The following is a 22,217-nucleotide window of genomic DNA, read 5'->3' on the forward strand; positions in this document are numbered from 1 at the left end:
AAAGCAATCTTAAAAGAGAACCGCTTCTGCTTTAAATGCTGTGCTTCTTCGTCGCTTATGGCAAAGAACTGCACATTGAAGGCACAGTGCTCTGAATGTGGCAGTGAAAAGCATCACACAGCTCTCCACCCCGGACCAGCTCCGTGGAACAAAGGGACCGACACTGCTCCAGCGCACGGCGGGGTGGAAGACGTCTCATCTCCATCACATGTCACCACAAAATGTACACGTCTGTGGCGGAAATCTATCAGAACTTGTGATAGTGTCAGATCTTGTGAAACTGTATCCGGCAGGCCATTGAGGCAAGGCAAGGAGGCTTTATGCAATTCTAGATGAGCAGAGCAACAGATCTCTCATCCGCTCAGAGATCTTTGAATTATACAATGACCAAGGCCCAAGCTCTCCTTCCTTCTGAAAAATGAGCGCCGGAGTAAAGGAGACAACGGGAAGAAGAGCCAGTGGATACAAAGTGGAATCCCGGCATGGAATGGTCAGCCTCGCATTGCCCAGCCTCATTGAATGCAACGAGATACCAGATAACAGATCTGAGATTCCAACTCCCAAGGTTGCTCTTCACCACGCTCATTTGAAGTCAATAGCGCACCTCATCCCAGATCATGACCCAGAGGCTCCCATCATACTCCTGCTTGGGCGGTTCATCCTCAGAGTTCACAAAGCACGCAAGCAGGTCAACGGCCCCAACTATGCACCTTACGCGCAGAACCTGGACCTGGGATGGGTTGTGGTAGGCAATGTGGGTCTAGGCAATGTCCACAAACCACTAACAGTAAAGACCTTCTACACTAACACCAGAGAGGAAGAGCTTCCAACCCTTTTTGAACCATGCCCTCATGTGTTTCATGTCAAGGAGAAATGGGATGGAACTCAGATCCCTCAATATTCCACAATACAATTCAGGAATAACCTTGCCAGTGAGGCTGATGATGTAAGGTGCAACGTGTTCAGGCAAACCAAAGAAGACAACCAGATTGCTCCTTCTATCCAAGATGTCTCTTTCATGAAAATAATAAAAGAAGGTCTAAAGAAAGACCCAAACAACAGGTGGGGACCATTTAAACATCCACACCGAAGGTTCCCCAACAACAGGCCTCAGGCACTGAATCGTCTTAAGTCTCTTCTACACAACTTTGAGAGAAAACCGGAAAGTAGAGACCACCTTCTCATCTTCATAGAGAAGATATGTTGGAATGGACATGCAGAGTTAGCGTTAGTATACGGGGATCGCTGGTCGGCGCGGACTCGGCTGAAGGGCCTGTTTTCGTGCTCTATCTCTAAACTAAACTAATTGAAATAAAGATAAATAACCTCAATTGTGTTTGCCATTCAGATTGGCAGCCCCATTCAAATGAATGGAGTTGCATTACTACATCAGGCATGGCGCATGTGAATCTGAGGGGCCAGATATGAATCTCTACTGATCTCACGGGTTGAGTGCTGGAGAAGGAAATGTGATCCACTGGGACATCTGACCTTCTGCCGTGCCCTGATTTCCACCTTGCAACGCAGAGGTGGAGGGGCAGGGACTCGCTGACCTGCAAAAACCACCTCAGCTCCATTTCTTTTCCAAACCACCAGCAAAATGTAGGTTTGGCTCAGTTCAAATTTATGGGTCAATGTCACTGATGAAAGGTTATAAAACTGACGCAATGAAAATACATTAAATCACATTCTCTTGTTGAAGATGATATGTGCACTGCGGTCTGCCACAAAAGGAAATTTACTTTCATGAAGGCATCCAAAGGATAGAACCTTGAGCCAATTTCATTGTGAATTTATCCTGGATGAAACTCACATCAAACCAAAAGTATCTTGTAAATTCTGTTTTTGTTACAGGGACAACAGTTTTTAGCCTGATGAACCAAACACTGTCAAAATACAAATGCCACAATTATGCTGCCATTTCTTGATCACTTTTGGATTACATGCCTAATTTTTCAAAGTAATATTGTCTCCTGCAAATGAGGACTGGACACAAAAACTGGAATTAAGACAGAAAATCAGAGAACAATGGAACGATCATATGGTCTACACTGACTTCTGTTTCTTATTTCCTGAAGTTCTCACTGGCTTGTTATTCCCTTCATTTGGATTCAACTATTCTTGTTCAAAATAGTTTATGGTTAATATCCAAAAAAAAGTTCTCGATTGTACTTTGCTTTATTTCCTGTTAGTGAGCAGTCGGCATTGGAATTTTTTAATATCTCTATGCTGGAATGAGAATGCTGACTACATAGAATGTAGAACAGTACAGCACAGGAACAGCCCTTCCAGTCCACCATGTCTCTGTCAACCATGACACCAATCTAAACTAATCCACTCTACCTGCAAATGGTCGTATCTCTCTATTCTTGGCCCATTCATGTGCTTGCCTAAACACCTCTTGTTTTCCTATTCTATCTGCTTCAGGTTCGATCCCGACTATGGGTGCTTGTCTGTACGGAGTTTATACGTTCTCCCCGTGAACTGCGTGGGTTTTTCTCTGGCATCTTCGGTTTCCTCCCACACTCCAAAGACGTACAGGTTTGTATTTCAATTGGCTTTGTGTAATTGTAAATTGTCCCAAATGTGTGGCGGAGAGTGTTAGTGTGCGGGGATCGCTGGTTGGTGCGGACTCGATGGGCCAATGACTTAGTTTCCGCACTGTATCTCTAAATTAAACCAAACTAAAATAATATGTCCTCTTATATTTGACATTTCTACCCTCAGAAAAATATCCTGTCTACATATCCTGCGTCGCATAATTTCATCTAACGGTACTTCTATCATTTTGCCCTCAGCCTTAATGCTCCAGTGAAAACAAATGTTTCCAACCTGTCCTTATATTCAATGTAGACACAAAATGCTGGAGTAACTCAGCGGCTCAGACAGCATCTCTGGAGAGAAGGAATGGGTGATGTTTCGGGTCGAGACCCTTCCTCAGATGTATTCTTCAGATTATTCAATGTAATTGCGGCACCACCACAGTGGCTGCCTCGCCAACCATCTGTCTGTCCCCTCTCTGTTTTTATTATTTTAAGTGTGTTTTAAAAGTATGTTTAGTGTTTCTTGGGCTGTTTTATGTGGGGGGTGGGAAATTGGTGGAAACTTTTTTCAATCACTTACCTCAACGGAGATGCGATTTCTCTCCATATCGTATCTCCGTTTCCCCCTGCGGCCTACGACGTGGAGTGGTGCGGCCTTTCCTGAAGACCGGCCCAGCGCTTTGAGCAGTGGGCGCGCTAACTTTCACATCAAAGGAGCCTGCGAACCTTTGCTAAGAATCGCCTGTGAAAGAACTCCAACGGCGGGGACTGTGGACTTTAACGCCGTGAAGCCCTCGGTCTCCGGTAAGAAGAGGCTGACACGGGAGCTCCATGCCGCAGAGTGTTCCAATCCGTCCCGATGCCGGAGTTTTGATCATCCCGATGCCAGGGCTTCTGACATCAGACCGTCGGCAGCGGCGACTGCGGAGGGTTCAACAGCCCCGACCACGGGTGAACAAAGGAGGAAGATGATTGAACTTTATTACCTACCATCAGCGAGGAATGTGGATTCCACTGTGGTGGATGTTTATGTTAAATTTTATTTTATGTGGCTGTGTATTGTTGCTTTTCACTTAGTATGGCTATATGGTAACTCAAATTTCACTGCACCTTAATTGTGACAATAAGTTCGAACTTGAACTTGAACTTGTAATCCAATCCAGGCAACAACTTGGTGAACACCTTCTCGATCCTCTCATCCTTCCTCTGATGTGGTGATCAGAACTGCACACAATTCTCCAAATGAGGCCTAATTAGAGTTTTATACAACGGCACCATGACTTATTTACTTTTATATTGAATATCCCAATCAATGAAGGAAAGCATGGCATATGCCTTCTTTACTACCCTATCCATCGATGTTGCTGCCTTCAGGGAGCTATGGACTTGCAGCCTAAGATCCCTCTGAAGGTCAATGCTCCGAAGGATCTGCCATGTATTGTACACTTTTCTCTTGCACTTGTCCAGATTCAACTCCATCTGCCATTCTCCACCCAAATTTCCAACTGCTCTATAACATGCTGTATCATTTGACTACCTTCCTCATTATCCACAACTACTCCATTTTCTGTATTGTCTGCACTTACTAATTAGAGAACTTCATTTTAGCCAAATCATTTATACCTTGCTATCCTTACCTTACCTTCATGGTAACATACAGTGTTGGTCCTGATCTCTAACCAGTTACTCTTTGTGGATTAGCCCTCAAACTGCCTTTCACAATCTATTTTACCCAGTTTCTGCCTAATGCAGTTCTAATCAGCCTTCCCCCAATATAGCGCTTTCATCCATAGACCAGTTTTATCCTTATCCATAACTATTTTAAAACTCATAAAATTATGACCACTGTTCCCAAAATGGACACTCATTGAAATTTCGATCATCTGGGCAAGCTCATTCCTCAATACACTGTCTAATGGGGCACCATTCTGAATTGGATAGCTACATGTTGTTAAAAAAACTCCATCTAAACAATTAAGATCCATCTTAATCCTTTGTCTGTAGGGGAGTCCCAGTCAATGCTGAGGAAGTTGTAATCACCCACTACAACAATCCTGTTTTTTTGTATCGTTCCTTTGGCTTTCTGCATATCTATTCCATTATTTATTGCTGTCTATTTGGAGGCCATTTGTATAATCCCATCAAAATGATTTTATCTTTCTTATTCCTTACTTCTACCCATATTGCCTCAGTGGATGAGCCCTCCACAATGTATTTCCTAAATGCAGCTACGACATTCTTCCTAATCAGTAATGCAACTCCAACATATCTTTTACTTCCCTTTCTATCACATCTGAAACATCTGGTTGTTAGAACATTGAAACATAGAAACATAGAAAATAGGTGCAGGAGTAGGCCATTCAGCCCTTCAAGCCTGCACCGCCATTCAATATGATCATGGCTGATCATCCAACTCAGTATCCTATACCTGCCTTCTCTCCATACCCCCTGATCCCTTTAGCCACAAGGACCACATCTAACTCCCTCTTAAATATAGCCAATGAACTGGCCTCAACTACATTCTGTGGCAGAGAATTCCAGAGATTCACCACTTTCTGTGTGAAAAATGTTTTTCTCATCTCGGTCCTAAAAGATTTTCCCCTTGTCCTTGAGTTGTTAGGATTTCTACCATTGTGTTATACTCCTTGCCTTAAAATAAATACACCTCAGACCGTCTGACCCACCTGTTTATTAACTGCTTGTTACTGTTCTTAGACCTATTTGAGTGAACTACTTTCTCCTCATTCATTCCACACTCTGCTATACACACCTAAACTAAGAAACCTTCCTGCAAGGATATTTGTAGCCCACCAGTTTAGGTGCAACCAGTCTTTCTTGTATACGTCCCATCTGCATTGAAAAGACCTCAACAATCCAAGTATCTGAAGTCTTCGCTCCTACTCCAGCTGTTTAGGAGTGTTGTATCATTTCTGGCCACCCTAGCACGTGGCACAGGGAGTAACCATGAGATTATAATCCAAGGGGTTTTGCTTTTTACCTTTCTATCAAACTTCCTAAATTCCCTTTGAAGGACCTCATGTCTCTTTTTTCAATTCAATTCAACTTCAATTCCACTTTAATGTCATCGCATAAATACAAGTACGAGTACAACGAAATGCAGTTTTGCGTCAGTCCGTAGTAGTTGTGCATAAAGAAATTTAAAAAAAATAGAAAGAGAGAAGATACAGAATAATCAAAAAATACAGAATAATTAAACAATGGGGACGTAGGGACCGGAGAAATCTATCGGCGGGACTCCGAGTTCAGCAGTGTAATTGTATTATTGTAGAAGCTGTTCCTCTCTTGTAGAAGCTGATCTCTAGAGGGTCACCTTCTCCATTCAGAATGTCTTATGTCTGCTCTGAGACATGGATGACCCTGGCACCAGAAAGACACGCTCTCTCCTGGAGACTCTCTCATGGCTACAGAACTGCCCATCTGTGCCCCACACTATGGAGTCCCCCATCACTACTGCACGTACACACTACTGCACGTACACACTGCTGTAACGGAGACATTCAAGTTGTCACTAATCTGCCCACCGGAGTTATTTTCCCTATGAAAGGCCATTGCCCTGAAAAGTATCCAAAACAGTATATACTTGTTAAAGGGAGGAATAACCACAGAGCTTTCCTGTACAGTTTGCCTTCCTCTTCTGGTGGCCACGCATCTATCTGACCAGTTCTGCGGTGCGACCACCTTCCTGAAACTCCTATCTATAACTCTGCCTCCTGTTTGCTCTTCAGTATGTCCATCAGCTGCTCTAACATATCCATGCGTAACCAGGTGAGTTGCAGGTGGATGCACTTAGTCATTGGGGACACTTGACATCTCCCTGGTCTCCCACATCTAACAGGGTTATTTTCCCTGTGACTATCAAACTGTATAATGCCGCCCACTTCTGTTGTGGGATAGACTGACTCCCACTCCCCCCCCCCCCCCCCCCTCCCCCCAATCTTTGCATATCTTTCAATCCTTCATGTTAATTTAATTCCATGTTTGTGCAATATTACATATGTGCCGTGCAATTACTGGTCACTTAAATTTCACTGTAATTATAAGGCACACGGCACTTGCAATGCCTTGTAACTGTATCTTTTGCCTGGTGGCAGATCAATTTCCCTCTGGGATAAATAAAGTTGTATCATACCGTAGGATTCATTTCCTCTCGTTCTACATTCATTAATATTCTACATTCAAGCTCAAACTCCTTTCGCATATAATTTGTGTGTAATTTGTGGTGCTGTTGGTGACATTGAGTATTTCCTGGGAGCAAAGCAAACTACTCACTGGGAGCTGCAATTAAACTGAAACACAGTTAGTTGCATTGCAACCATAAATAACAAGATGAGCACATTGTTGAAAACTGCACTGGTCAAGAGTTCCATCAAAAAATAACATCAAATAAAGCATTGATTTGAGATGGCAATGTGGTGAGTTGGCGTAAATCACACTTGTGCCATTAAGTCTAAACACAAAATGTTAGAACTACTGCGAACAGCAAGAGAAACAAGATGAATGCTTTTTCATCGGAACTAGAAAAAAATAAAGTTTTCGGTTGCAGAAATGGGAAGGGCAGAGAGAATAGAAGGAATGTTTGAGGTTAGGTGGGAACCACGAGGGACTGAATGACTCAAGTGGTGGTGATGAAAAGAGGGTGTGTGAGGGGTTATGTCATCAAGAGCGAGGCCATGGATTTACTCCCCTCTACACACTGGACCTACGTTCCCTTTTTCCATTAATTTTAACATTTTAGATACATTTTTTAAAATACTATAATAACATAAGCCAGTAAGCCTCTTTCCACTGAATTCAGATCTGATTTTAGTACTCATCTTCCTTCTCCTGCTCGTTCCCCATAATCATTGACTTCCCACAGTACAAACTTCAATCTCAGCCTTCAATATATCCAATGACTCAGTCTCCATAGTTCTTTGGGGGCGAAAATTCCAAATGTTTGTATCAATCTAAAAGAGGAAATTCCTTCCCATCTCCATCTTCAGTGAGTGGCCCTTTGTTCTAGATTTCTCCACAAACGGAAACATCCTCTCAGATTGTACTCTGTCGGACCCGCTCAACGTTTAGACCAAAGATAGACACAAAATGCTGGAGTAACTCCGCGGGACAGGCAGCATCTCTGGAGAAAAGGAATGGATAGCGCATGGGGTCGAGACCTTTCTTCCTGAAGAAGGGCCTCGACCCAAAACATCACCCATTCCTTCTCTCCAGAGTGGCTGCCTGGCCCGCTGAGTTACCCCGGCATTTTGTCTCTATCTTCTGTATAAACCAGCACCTGCTGTTCATCCTTATAGAACATTTAGACCTTTCCGTAAGGTCACCTCACCCTTCTGGACTGCGATGAGTATAGATCTAACCATCTCAACCTTTCCGCAAAACAGCCCCTACTTCCCAGAAGTGAACCGTCTCTAGATTGCCTCTTTCTTACATAAGTGATAGAAAATAGAATTGTTAGATTGGTACTTTAAGGTGCAACATAAGTTGGTGGAAAACACCAGACGTCTGGTCTATGTTTAATGCCTTTGCTTAGTTTGGAGATACAGCGTGGAAATAGGCCTTTCAGCCCACCGAGTCTATACTGCCCAGCGATCACCCACAGACTAGTTCTATCCTGTACACTAGGAACAATTTACAAAAGCCTATTACCCTATAAGCCTGCACATCTTTGGAGTGTGGCAGAAATCTGGAGCACCCAGAGGTAACACATGGGGGTCACAGGGAGAATGTACAAACTCTGTAAAGCACCCGCAGTCAGGATCGAACCCGGGTCTCCAATGATGTAAGGCAACAGCTCTATGGCTGCACCAGTGTGCTACCTGAAGGAGATGATTGATACCCTTCAATAATCCTTACATGGGCACAATGGACTATATGGGCCATTCCTTCTTGTACAATTTGCCACTCGAGAGCACAGTGTGCACTTTGTAGTTAGAGACATAGAGCCTGCAATGTGGTGGAGGTTTGTACAACCTGGATGTTTTGCAAGGAAGCGGTTACTGTGAGTTACCTTGCCAGTTTAACATGGATAAGATGGATGGACAGGTATGTCCCTACCTACTCCGCTGAAACAACTGTGCTAAATCCTATGATCATTCACTGGCTAGTTGAGAAATACTACCCTTCTTAGGCAAATTGTAAAACACTCCAGTGGAACATAGTTTCTGCACTGAACCTCGAGGATTCCTAGCAACAGAAGCACTAAAGCTAAGCAATACCTCAGCCTAGGATGGGTGACTAGGCTGAAAATGTTTATTATATCTTGTGTTTTTTACACATTCTCTAAATTCTATCAAATTCTATCAAATAGGTGTGTTAGCTTCCAGTTTAAGGCTCTAATAGCAGGGTGGCATCATTCACTATAAAGTTCACCAGTTCATGCTTCTGTCAAACAGGCACCCAGGGTTATTAGTGACAGAAGGATTCTGAAGCAAGGGTGTGTAGTTTATTTGTGAGGTTCTGCCGTCTTTCATCGAGTGCGCAAAGATCAATGCAATATCGTAATTTGTCCAATTTCATGTCATTAGCAGAGGCAGAAGGTTAATTGCTGAGCTGACCATTTCTTTAAACTGCCTACGTCATTGAAACCAAAATGGGCCATGACCTCTGTCTCCTCACCTTCCTCTTTGGGAATGTCCTATGCCCGCTCAGAGGCATCCTTGACCATGGCACCAGGGATCTCACTCGTGGCGTTGGAATGTCGGATCGACCGACTCGTTATCCTAACCCAGGGGGAATGTTGTAAGTCCTGGTTGAAATAGCAAGGGCCAAGATGCTGGCAAGTGTAATGGTGAGACCTAGTCCCACCCAGCTCAGAGCAGAACACCACACATTGGACAACGGGTGAATATCTGGAGAAATTAATCATCCCATGCCCCGGATGAATGGATAAGAATAGCAGGTGCTACGTCAAGTCCAGCATGATCTGGTTCATTGTATTCAAGCGTCAGAGTTGACGTTGCATATCATAAGGGATGTGGCAACATTGGCAGAAAATACCACAAAACTGAGTCCATCTATTCCGCCTGGGCAGCTTGCAACCGGATGGTATGAACATTGAATTCTTTAATTTTAGGTAACTAACCCATAAACAGCCACCTCCCACCTCCCCCCTCCCCCTCCCCACCCTTGCTCTCTCCTCCACTTCCCTCCCCTGAACCCTTGCTGACTCACACCAGTTTCTCCCCTCCCTTTTCCCATCAATTTCACCTTCACCCTCACCCTCATCCCTTCCACTGGTGACACAATTCACAACATTTCTATCCCCAGAGCTTCACAATTCACACAACTCATTATCCTTTTGGGCTCACACCTGTCTTTTCATGTCCAACCATCTGCCTATCAGCCCCCCCCCCCCCCCCCCCCCCTCCTCCTCCTTACCTGTGTTCACCTATACCAGTCATGCACTGTCATGCCCCTACTCTCTTCCATTTTCTTCCCCCCCCCCCCCCCCCCCTTCATCAATCGGACTGAAGAAGGGTCCCAACCCCAAACATCACCTATCCATGTTCTCTAGAGATGCAACCTAACTCTTTGATTTACTCCTGCGTTTTAGAAACATAGAAACATAGAAATTAGGTGCAGGAGTAGGCCATTCGGCCCTTCGAGCCTGCACCGCCATTCAATATGATCATGGCTGATCATCCAAATCAGTATCCTGTACCTGCCTTCTCTCCATACCCTCTGATCTCCTTAGCCACAAGGGCCACATCTAACTCCCTCTTAAATATAGCCAATGAACTGGCCTCGACTACCCTCTGCGGCAGAGAGTTCCAGAGATTCACCGCTCTCTGTGTGAAAAAAGTTCTTCTCATCTCGGTTTTAAAGGATTTCCCCCTTATCCTCAAGCTGTGACCCCTTGTCCTGGACTTCGCCAACATCGGGAGCAATCTTCCTGCATCTAGCCTGTCCAACCCCTTAAGAATTTTGTAAGTTTCTATAAGATCCCCCCTCAATCTCCTAAATTCTAGAGAGTATAAACCAAGTCTATCCAATCTTTCTTCATAAGACAGTCCTGACATCCCAGGAATCAGTCTGGTGAATCTCTATGGCACTCCCTTTGTAGCAAGAATGTCTTTCCTCAGATTAGGAAAACCAAACTGTACGCAATACTCCAGGTGTGGTCTCACCAAGACCCCGTACAACTGCAGTAGAACCTCCCTGCTCCTATACTCAAATCCTTTTGCTATGAAAGCCAACATGCCATTCGCTTTCTTCACTGCGTGTCTTTCTTTAGTATAGGTTGAACAATTTCCAAACTTTGACAACCCTAGACATACGGCAACAGGCAAAACAGTCTCTTTCCAAAACATGTATCTCCATGTTTACATACATTTCTGGTAATTGTCAGATTAACAATAATGATTCATTCTCAGTAGCAAACCTTCTGTTGGGAAAGTGTGTCTAACTGCATATTGAAACTGCCTCCCAAGCAGCACAGCTGGCATGGACGGTGTAGTGTGGAGCTCTACAAATCGGGAAGTGTTGTGTTCAGTGGCTGGTTTCTGCTGGTTTAGCTGTCACGCTTTCAACTCAGTTGGGCTGTGTGTCATCACGGAGCTCTGGAGGGAATCACTTGCTATTACTCAACGGGTCTTTACTGAAATACTGCCGTGTGATTTTGACCAAGCCCTTGGTTCAGTTGCAGTCAGATGCAAATTGAGGAAAAACTACAGGGGTGTGTTTTTTTTTAAACCATGGAGATGAGTTCTTTTTGAATCAGCTTTGGCAGACAGTATAAGAATAGTTTTTTTATATCTCCAGTTAACCACATTGCTGTTGCTGGGCGTATAAGGTATTTCCACAGATTTTGACAGCACTGCCTGGAGCATTTTCAGGTGTGGTGTGTCTGTGGCAATATGTTAAGACAACAATAACTTGGTGGTGAGATATCTTGGTGATCTTGTTCAGTAGTGGACAGGAGATGTACATCTACTCAAACTAGGTGTCAACCAACACCATCTGCTAAATGTGACAATGTGTTTTCTTTAAGCAAGGAATCTTGAGAATAGATAGGACTGTTTATAAACTTACACATAACTTCAGAGCACCCTCCTTCATTGCAACACAGAGGAAATTTCTTCAGAAGATAGACACATAATGCTACAGTAACTCAGCAGGTCAAGCAGCATCTCTGGAGAAAAGGAATATGTGATATTTCGGGTCAAGGCCCTTATTCAGACTGAGAGTCAGGGGAGAGGGAAACTAGAGGTATGAAAAGGTACAGAACAAACAGCCGGCACCAATGACTCTAGAAAGGTGGAGCCCACAATGGTCCATTGTTGGATGTGGAAGAGGTGATAATGAACGGATATAAACAATGAAACTAGCAAGATGACTAGGGTGGGGGAAGGAATACAAAGGTTAATTGAGATTAGAGAAAGCAATATTTATACCACTGAGTAGGTATGTTACAAAACCTACCTGAATCGTCATTGGGAATCTGCCCTCAGCCATGTCGGCGATTTTGGCGCTGTTTGGAGGGGGCGGGTTTTAAACGCGATTTTTACTAGGCTGTACTAATCGCACATGTTCAGCCTAGTAAATCATTAACGAAAAATCGCTGCAAGACCCGGTCGCAAAAGGTATTATTAGTTTTATAGGCCTCGATAATATAGTTCTAATAGTTTTTAAATTAGTCTCTGATTCCGCAACATCTCGCAGCCCCAGGGTTTTATAGAGCAAACAATTAAAGGTATGTACCTTATTTTTACATTAAATGGGGCATATATATAACCCTATATATCAAGTTATCTATAACGAATGGTTCATTTTGGGCTTTTTATATCCCGCAGTATTTTTCTCGGCATTTGAGGCACTAATCCAGCGCTATGTCAACATTCTAAACCAGCGCGTTCCACATGAACCCACTAGAAAGCTGATTTAAATGGGCATTTATTTACAGCAATTGAACACTAAATTCCTTCCATTTGGCCTATAAATTAATGTAAATTAGATATAAAAATCATGTTATATTGTGAATTATTTGTGAATAATCTTTGGACACTTAGACTATTTAAAAATGTTAATCTTTCCTTAAGAAATGGGCGTTTGATTATCCAAGATCACAGCTTTTTTGTAATGTCCATTGAAAATCAATAGGGAACAAGATGCTAATTTCCGAGTATGAAAATGGTCATAACTTTTTTAATACTTGAGATATGAAAGTGAATTTGGTGTCAAATTAAACTTATTGTTATGCTTTATCTGATGGGATAAATTGCAGACTTGATTTTTTAAATCTCAAAATTTTGTAACATTGCTACACTGAGTTATAAACTATCCAGAGCAAGCTTAGGCCATGGTGCTCACTGAATCAATGGGAGTTGCCTGGCTGGCAAGATCCTATCACTGATAGTAGGGTACAACATTCCATCAAACGATGTGGGTTGAAGTAGTTCCACAGAATGAGCAACTGAGGTTTGGCCTGTGACTCACTGGTGAGTCAAAACGGCAAACATCATTCAGTAAAAATAACATTAAAAAAAAAACATAATTTTGCATAGATTACTCACAATTGCTTAACAGGATTAACTGCAGCTTTTAAAGTTTTTTTTGGAAAAATAAGTGCAGAAATTCTGTGTTTTAGTTGGCCGTCAGCAACCACAAGTTGGTCACATGAAACCTGACTATTCAGACGTCAAGTTTCCCATTTTCTCTTTGTTCGTCACCATTCATTTACCGAGAGTTTTTCGATCTTTTTATGAGCAACACATCGATGCACTTTAACTTACAGGAGGACTTCCCTGTCGATCGCCCCCTTTCTCCCGGTTGAAAGTAGCGACCCATACTGTCCCCTTCCTAAGATAGACACAAAAAGCTGTAGTAACTCAACCGGTCAGGCAGCATCTCTGGAGAAAAGGAATAGGTGACGTTTCGGGTTGTTGAGGCCCTTCTTCACTCCTGTCCGCTTCCTACCTGTGTAGAATATGATATATTATGTTGATTGGTTGAAAGATACAGCATGGAAACAGGCCCTTCGGCCAGCCGAATCCATGCTGACCATCGATCACCCGTTGACACTTATTCTACAGAACATTATCCCACTTTCGCATTCACTCCCTACACGCAAGGAGCAATTTACAGAGGCCAATTATCCCACAGACCTGGGTATATTTGGGATGTGGGAGGAATCTGGAGCACCTGGATGAAACCCACACAGTCACAGGGAGAACATGCAAACTCCACACAGACAGCAACCAAGGTCAGGATTGATCCCAGGTCTCAGGCGCTGTGAGGCAGCAGCTCTACCAGCTGTGCTATGGTTCCACCTCAAGGGGTTTGGCTTTCCTGATGTATTTCTAGGTCCTAATGCTAAACAGGTGCCAACTGTGAAACCTGGGGCAGTATCCAGCATGAAAACGTTGGGGGGAGGGGGGGATTGTGGCCAGTGTGGGCAAGTTGGGCCGAAGGGCCTGTTTCCACGCTGTATCACTCTGTGACTCTATTAGGGGAGTGGGAATAACCTGATATTCATGAATGGTTTCCCCGTGTGATTCCTGGAGCCCACCAGGGAAGCCAGGCGGAAATCCGGAGCAGGTCCAATAAGTCTGAAACCGCTTAACAGGATGTTCTCTATCTATCTTCTGCATTTATAACCTCCATTTATATTCCTAACTCTGCCCAAGGCCTATTACCATATTTTATCTATGGTCCTGGGGGAGGAGGGAGTAACAGAGGTACAAGAGGGTCACATTTGGGCCACTGGGTCTCATAACAATTGCATCAGAGTGCTCCATGCAGCTCCAACCCTTTAATGGGGTGGAGTAGACTAAACATTCATCGTGTGAAACATTTTGAGATGTTTGGACAATGGAAGATTGACGCAAGTGTAATACTTTAAAGAACATTGTGGTTCTCATCCACACAAATGCCCTCAGGCTTAACTGTTTCTCTTTAGAAATCAGACACTATTGCCAACGATTCTGCAGCCAAAGTACACCTTACAAAACTTGTTTTCTGTATCGAAATGGGAAGGAGTTATCCTTCATATGAAGAAAGACTGGATGGACTCGGCTTGTACTCGCTAGAATTTAGAAGATTGAGGGGGGAGCTTATAGAAACTTACAAAATTCTTAAGGGGTTGGACAGGCTAGCTGCAGGAAGATTGTTCCCGATGTTGGGGAAGTCCAGAACAAGGGGTCACAGTTTAAGGATAAGGAGGAAATCTTTTAGGACTGAGATGAGAAAAACATTTTTCACACAGAGAGTGGTGAATCTCTGGAATTCTCTGCCACAGAAAGTAGTTGAGGCCAGTTCATTGGCTATATTTAAGAGGGAGTTAGATGTGGCCCTTGTGGCTAAAGGGATCAGGGGGTATGGAGAGAAGGCAGGTACAGGATACTGAGTTGGATGATCAGCCATGATCATATTGAATGGCGGCGCAGGCCCGAAGGGCCGAATGACCAACTCCTGCACCTATTTTCTATGTTTCTATGAATGATCAGGTACGCAAGGAAGCATAATATTCAACACAGCTAAAGTGGAATGGCAAATCACCTTTGCATCTTGGATTTAGACCCATCGGAGTCACTGACTCTGTTCTCTGGAGCAGTTTCGGCTTTTCAGATGAGTCAAAGATCTGCAATTAAAATGGAAAACTCTGGAAAAGCTCAGCAGGTAGGTGGCATCTGCATGCCCTGCTGATTTTTTCCAGCGTTTTATTTTTCAGATTTTCAGCAACGGCAGTGTTTATACGATTTTCAAAGTTCTGAATTTGTCACCATTTCAACCTTTGGGATCATTCAGGGCTGACAACATTAGGGCAGCAGGTGGCACAGCTGGTAGAGCTGCTGCCTCACAGCACCAGAGATCCATGGTCCATCCTGACCTCGGGTGCTGTGCGTGTGGTTTGTACGTTCTCCCAGTGGCTGCGTGGGTTTCTTCTGGGTGCTCTGGTTTCCTCCCACATCCTAAAGACATGTGGGTTTATAGGTTATTTAGCCTCTGCAAACCACCGCTAGTACGTGGGGAGTGGATGCAAAGGTGGGATAACATGGAGCTAGTGTAAACAGTCAATGTGGTTGTAATTGTAAAATAATTATTTCCTTAATCAACAAGGTGGCCTTAAATGTGGTTTAAAGTCACTATCGAATGTAGCCACAAATAATCTGATCCAAGGAGAGATAGCTGAATGGATAGAAAATTGACTTCATGGTGGAAGGTTGCTTGTCGGACTGGAGGCCTGTGACTAGTGGTGTGCATCAGGGTTCAGTGCTGGGCCTGTTACTGTTTATCATCTATATCAATGATTTGGATGAGAACATACATAGCAAGATTTGCAAGTTTGCAGATGACACAAAAGTGGGTAGCATTGCAGATAGTGAAAATGATTGTGAAAAATTGCAGCAGGATCTTGATTGATTGGCCAGGTGGGATGAGGAATGGTTGAGAAATGCGAGGTGTTGCATTTTGGGAAGTCTAATTTGGGCAGGACCTACACAGTGAATGGACCTACACAGGGGTCTAGGAGTGGAGGTGCATGGTCCCTTTAAGGTCGAGTCACAGGTAGATACGGTGGTCAAATAGGCTTTTGGCACATTGACCTTCATCAGTCGAAGTATTGAATATAGAAGTTGTGAGGTCATGTTGCAGTTATATAAGACGTTGGTAAGGCCACATATAAAATATTGTGTTCAATTCTGGGCACAATGTTATAGGGACGATGTTGTCAAGCTGGAAAGGGTACAGAGAAGATTCACAATGATGGTGCCAGGACTCAAGGGTCTGTGCTACAGGGAGAGGTTGAATAAGTTGGGACTCTTCCTTCGAGTGCAAGTGAATGAGAAGTGATCTTTTAGAGGTTTTAGATCTTTTAAAATAATGAGAGGAATAGGTCTGATAGAGGCTCTTGCCCAGAGTAAGGGAATCGAGGACCAGAGCACATAGGTTTAAGGTGAAGGGGGAAAGATTTAATAGGAATCTGAGCAGGGTAACTGTAGTGTGCGTATGTGCGGGGCTTTTCCAGAGTGTGCGCATGTGCGGGGTCTCGGGCCGGCGAGGCCTGCGGAATCAGTGATATTTTCCAGACGCTTTGAAGCTACGTACTACAGAAATGAGTTGCTGAAAGCTTAAATAAAGTTTAAGTAAATTACGAGTAGCGTAAAAGTTTCATTTGCCTCACAACAATTTAAGCAACTCAATCTCAGAAGTTAAGCAGTGTGACGTCAAGGTGGAGAAATGATTGAAACCACAATGCTTGGATCTGGATCCCAACTCACCTACTGCTGCAAAGGAATGGAAGCACGTGCTTCGTACACTAAATAACTTATGTGATGAGTGTGGCGACAATGCACCAGACATATTCAGGACATGAATAAGCTTTGTCTCTTATGATGTATGTAATTACACAGAGGAATGTACAACTTATGATTCTGCTATTGATGTACTAAGCAGACTCTTCGTTAAGACACCCAACATAATATTTGCTCGACACCTCCTTGCCACTCGTAAACAAAAACCCGGTGAGTCACTTGATGAATTTTTACAAGAACTTTAAAGACTTAGCAAAGACTGTGCCCTCAAAGCAGTTACGGCTGATCAATATCGACAGGAAGTTATTCAAGACTCTTTTATCAATGGTTTGGCATTGTCTTTAATACGACAGAGACTATTAGAAAAGAAAATCTTGGATTTACAGTCAGCCTACTCTTTAGACTTGGCTCGGAAAAATTCTGATGCTTATGGCTCATCTAATGTGTATTCTGCTGCAACTACTACAAAAGAATCTCACCCAAGTACTAATATGGAGCAAGTTGAAACAATTTCTACTGATAAATGTGCCCTTGCTGCAGCATATACTTATTCAAAAATTAAATGTTACTTTTGCGGGGGTAATATTCATAATAGAGACATGTCCTGCTCGAGAAGCAACTTATAATAGTTGTGGCTAGAAGGGACACTATTCTAGAGTATGCAAGTCCAAAGCAACTACTAAAAGTGTGACTGCTGCCATGTATATGCCTTATGTGCAATTACAGCTGCATTTCCTCAGAGCTCGCTTCATGCAGCTACAAGGGTATCCATCAATGGCCATACACTTAATGTACTACTTGATTCTGGCAGTTCAGAAAGTTTTATGTGAACAAGTTGTGTCTCGACTAAATCTAACTATAATTCCTTCAAATAGAGAAATCTCGATGGCTCTGACAACTATCAATACTCAAATTATTGGATCTTGTATTGTGGGCTTTATTCTGAACAAAACTTGTTATAAATCTGTATTTAAGAAGGAACTGCAGATGCTGGAAAATCGAAGGTACACAAAAAAGCTGGAGAAACTCAGCGGGTCATCTATGGAAGGGTTTCGGCCTGAAACGTTGCCTATTTCCTTCGCTCCATAGATGCTGCTGCACCCGCTGTGTTTCTCCAGCTTTTTTGTGTACCTTAGTTATAAATCTGTATGTCTTGGTTTTTTGAAAAATATGTGTAGCGATATAATTCTAGGTCAAGATTTTCAGAAACAGCACAGATCACTTCAAATAATGTATGAAGGAACTATGCCTGATCTTATATTGTCAAAGCCACCAGTATTGTGTGTTTTTCTGCTGCATTTGTTGAATGTCCTTCATTATTCACTAATTTATCCTCTAGGTGCAAACCAATTGCTACAAAATCAAGACATTTTAGTAAAGGTGACAGGAACTTTATCAACACAAAAGTAACTCATCTTTTACAAGAAGGCATCATAGAACCCAGCTCTTCCCCTTGGAGGGCACAAGTTCTCGTGGCAAAGGACCCCTTGGAGAGACATAGAAAGAGACTCTGCATTGATTACTCTCAAACTATAAACCAGTTCACGGAGCTTGATGCATATCCATTACCTCGTACAGAAGAGATTATCAATACATTATCTAAGTTTCAGATATTCTCTACTTTTGACCTAAAAAGTGCTTACCAACAAATTCCTTTGAAAGAATCAGAGAAGAAATACACTGCGTTTGAAGCAAATGGGAAATTATATCACTACTACAGAATTCCTTTTGGGGTAACTAATGGCGTGGCTGTTTTACAGAGAGAGATGGACAAACTTGTTGAACAGGAAAACCTTAAAGATACTTTCCCTTATCTTGATAATATAACTATTGCAGGAAAAGACCAAGCTGAACATGATGAAAATGTACAACGGTTTTTAGAAGTTGTTCATTCTAAAAAACTAACATTAAATGAGGCTAAGTCAATAACATTAGTGTCATCAATTAATATTCTTGGTTATTGGGTTGAAATTAATATAATCAAGCCTGATCCAGGAAGACTCCGCCCACTCCAAGAGTTGCCTGTTCCAGCTGCATTAAACTCTCTACGAAGGGTTCTTGGGATGTTTGCATATTATGCTAAATGGATACCAAATTTTTCTGACAAAATTCAACCTTTGATTGGAGCAAAATCTTTCCCCCTTGACTCTACAGCAATTGGTGCCTTTACTTCTTTGATGAAACAATTAGAATCTGCGACATTGCACGCCATCGATGAGGATTTCCCCTTTGTTGTTGAATGTGATGCCTCTGATATAGCAGCATCAGCAACATTAAATCAAGGAGGATGACCAGTGGCTTTCATGTCTCGTACTCTCTAAGGTAGTGAATTGCACTACCCACCCGTTGAAAAGGAAGCTACAGCAATTATTGAAGCTGTGAGGAAAATGGAGTCATTTCCTTGCTCGCCAGCACTTCACTTTGATAATAGATCAGCGTTCAGTAGCTTTTATGTTGCATAATCGGAAACAAACAAAGATTAAAAACAGTAAAATTTATGAATGGAGGATAGTTATTCAATTGAGTACCGCGCTGGTAAGGATAATGTTGCTCCGGATACATTAACTCGAGCATTTTGTGCCTCTGTTCATTCTTCTGTACTCACTGATCTTCACAATGGGCTGTGTCATCCTGGAGTCACTCGTATGTTACACTATTTTCGTTCCAAAAACTTATCTTTCTCTACAGAAGATGTGAAGATGACGTGTGCTTCATGTAGAATCTGTGCTGAATTAAAACCAAGGTTCTTCCGTCCTGAAGAAGGAAGATTGATCAAAGCTACTCAACCTATGGAACGTTTGAGTATTGACTTCAAAGGGCCTTTACCATCCTCCTCTCGAAATGTTTATATACTTACCATAGTTGATGAATATTCGAGGTTTCCATTTGCCTTTCCTTGTCCAAATATGTCAGCTGCTACAGTTATCAAACTGTTTTCATTCTGTGGATTTCCAAGTTACATACATTCTGATAGGGGAACCTCATTCATGTCAAAAGATTTAAAGGACTTTCTAATAGAGGAGTTGCAACAAAAACAACACCATATCATCCTATTGGAAATGGTCAGGTTGAGAGGTATAACGGAATCATTTGGAAAGCAGTGAAACTGGCTTTAAAGTCGAATGACATGCCAGATCAGCAGTGGGAATGTGTTCTACCAGATGCATTACACTCCATCAGATCCCTACTGTCAACTGCTACCAATACTACTCCACATGAGCAGTTCTTTAACTTCAAACGGCGTTCTTCTAGTGGTACTTCTCTGCCATCATGGTTGACGAGCCCTGGGCCTGTGTTGCTTTGTCGTTATGTCCGATCATATAAGAATGAACCTTTTGTTGATGAAGTTGAACTGACTGATGTCAACCCTTCTTATGCAACTATCAAGTATCAGGCTGGACGTCAGTCAACTGTCTCACTTCGTGACCTTGCACCATGTCCGTCTTCTTCATCAGCTCCATCACTCCTTGATAATATTAATTGAGATTCTATAAGTAATTCTAAAATTGAAAATGTAAATAACAATATGAGTGAAGTTGATGACCAAGCAATATACCTGCATGTACCACCAGCTATTGAAACACCATAATCTCCTGATGCTCCAGTGCTGCGACGGTCATCAAGACGTACTAAACCTCCTGACCGCCTCAACTTATAAATACGAGGGGAGTATGAAGTGGGCACATGTGCGGGGCTTTTCCAGAGTGTGCGTGCGGGGTCTCGGGCCTCAAGGCCTGCGGAATCAACGATATTTTCCAGACGCTTTGAAGTTATGTACTACAGAAATGAGTTGCTTAAAGCTTAAATAAAGTTTAAATAAATTACAAGTAGCGTAAAAGTTTCATTTGCCTCACAACAGTAACGTTTTCACACGAAGGGTGATGAATGTATGGAACGAGCTGCCGGATGAGGTAGTTGAGGCAGGGACTATCGCAACTTTTAAAAAATAGTTAGACAGGTACATGGATAGGACAGGTTTGGAGGGATACGGGCCAAATGCAGGCAGGAAAGACTAGTGTAGCTGGGACATGTAGGAGGATGTGGGCAAGTTGGACCAAAGGGGCTGTTTCCACAAGACCCTGTGACTCTAATCTCTGAGAAAGCACATCAATGGTATTACAAACAAATTCTGAAAGTTGAATGTCCACAGTCTGTGCACAGGGTGCTTTCTCTCTACTCTCCCCTTCTCTGTCTCCGTCTGCGCTGAGGCCTAATGGCAGAGCTGGCGGCCTCCAACCTGCGACCGACCTCGAGGCTCTGGAGGCAGAGCCAGCCAGGACTCACCAACGCGAGGCTGGCCGTCTTCGGGCTGTGGCGGCGTTCGGGCAGCGGCACGACTCGGCACGGGGGGGGGGGGGGGGTCGGCGGGGCTCCGGGGGGCGGGGGGGGGGTGAGGGCGGCCCGGCTCGGGGCTGGTACAGCGCTCCCGTGAGGGCGGCCCGGCTCGGGGCTGAGACGCTCCGGTGGCAGCGGCCCAGCTCGGGGCTGGTACGGCGCTCCCATGAGGGCGGCCCGGCTCGGGGTTGGAACGGCGCTCCCGTGAGGGCGGCCCGGCGCGGGGTGGAGATGGTGCTCAGGTGGCTGAGGCGGCGTTCTGGCAGCGGCGACCTGAATCCGGGGCTCAGCCACGGGCCAGTGGACGACATCGTCGGGAGTTCGCAGGTCACAGGCTGGTGCCTGTTTTCCGGAGTTCCCGCGGCAACAGCGGCGTCCGCTGGACTGGAGGGCGGCAGCTTCGACCACCCCGGGCCACGGAGCTTGAACCGGCCCGTTCGCGGAGCTCGGTGAGCCGTGCGACTGACTTACCATCTACCGGTGGGGTATCGCCTCAGCGCAGAGGGAGAAGAGGAGGGAAGAGACAGTAACCCTAAGATTTTTGCCTCCATCACAGTGAGGAGGTGCCTGGTGAACTCACTGTGGTGGATGTTAATTTGTGTTTATTGTGTGTTTTGTTGTTTATTATTACATGTATGGCTGCAGGCAACAACATTTCGTTCAGACCGTAAGGTCTGAATGACAAATAAAGGATCTAATCTAATCTAATCTAATGTGCTCCAGCTGTGACTCCTTCTACCTCAAGGTTTTGCCTAAATTGTAACAGTTTGTGATTTAGCAGTGCTTATGTTACACTGTTTGCTTCTACACGTTCTACAGCGATTATAACATTTTTCAAATGATTCTGATAAATATGCTCAGCATCAATCTATTTTCTGTTGATATGGGATTTGGGACAAAGATTCAGGCTGAAGCTATTTGACAATTTGACCCCTCTGTGACGTTCGTTATTATGCTCTACATTCATTCACAAATTAGCCTAGAGCGAGAAACCGTGGCTGGAGTGAGCTACTCATACTTTATAATTGTTCATCCGTAAATCCTCAAATGCTGAAATTACCTTGTTTAACTC

The 22,217-nt window shown here is 43.6% G+C and overlaps 1 pseudogene; it reads left to right on the forward strand.

Moving 5' to 3' along the window:
• Nucleotides 1-418: 418 nt before the first annotated feature.
• LOC129707125 (uncharacterized) lies at nucleotides 419-20,507 on the forward strand (annotated as a pseudogene).
• The last annotated feature ends 1,710 nt before the right edge of the window (nucleotides 20,508-22,217 follow it).

Source organism: Leucoraja erinacea, chromosome 20 (assembly GCF_028641065.1).
Source record: "Leucoraja erinacea ecotype New England chromosome 20, Leri_hhj_1, whole genome shotgun sequence".
Lineage (NCBI taxonomy): Eukaryota > Metazoa > Chordata > Chondrichthyes > Rajiformes > Rajidae > Leucoraja > Leucoraja erinaceus.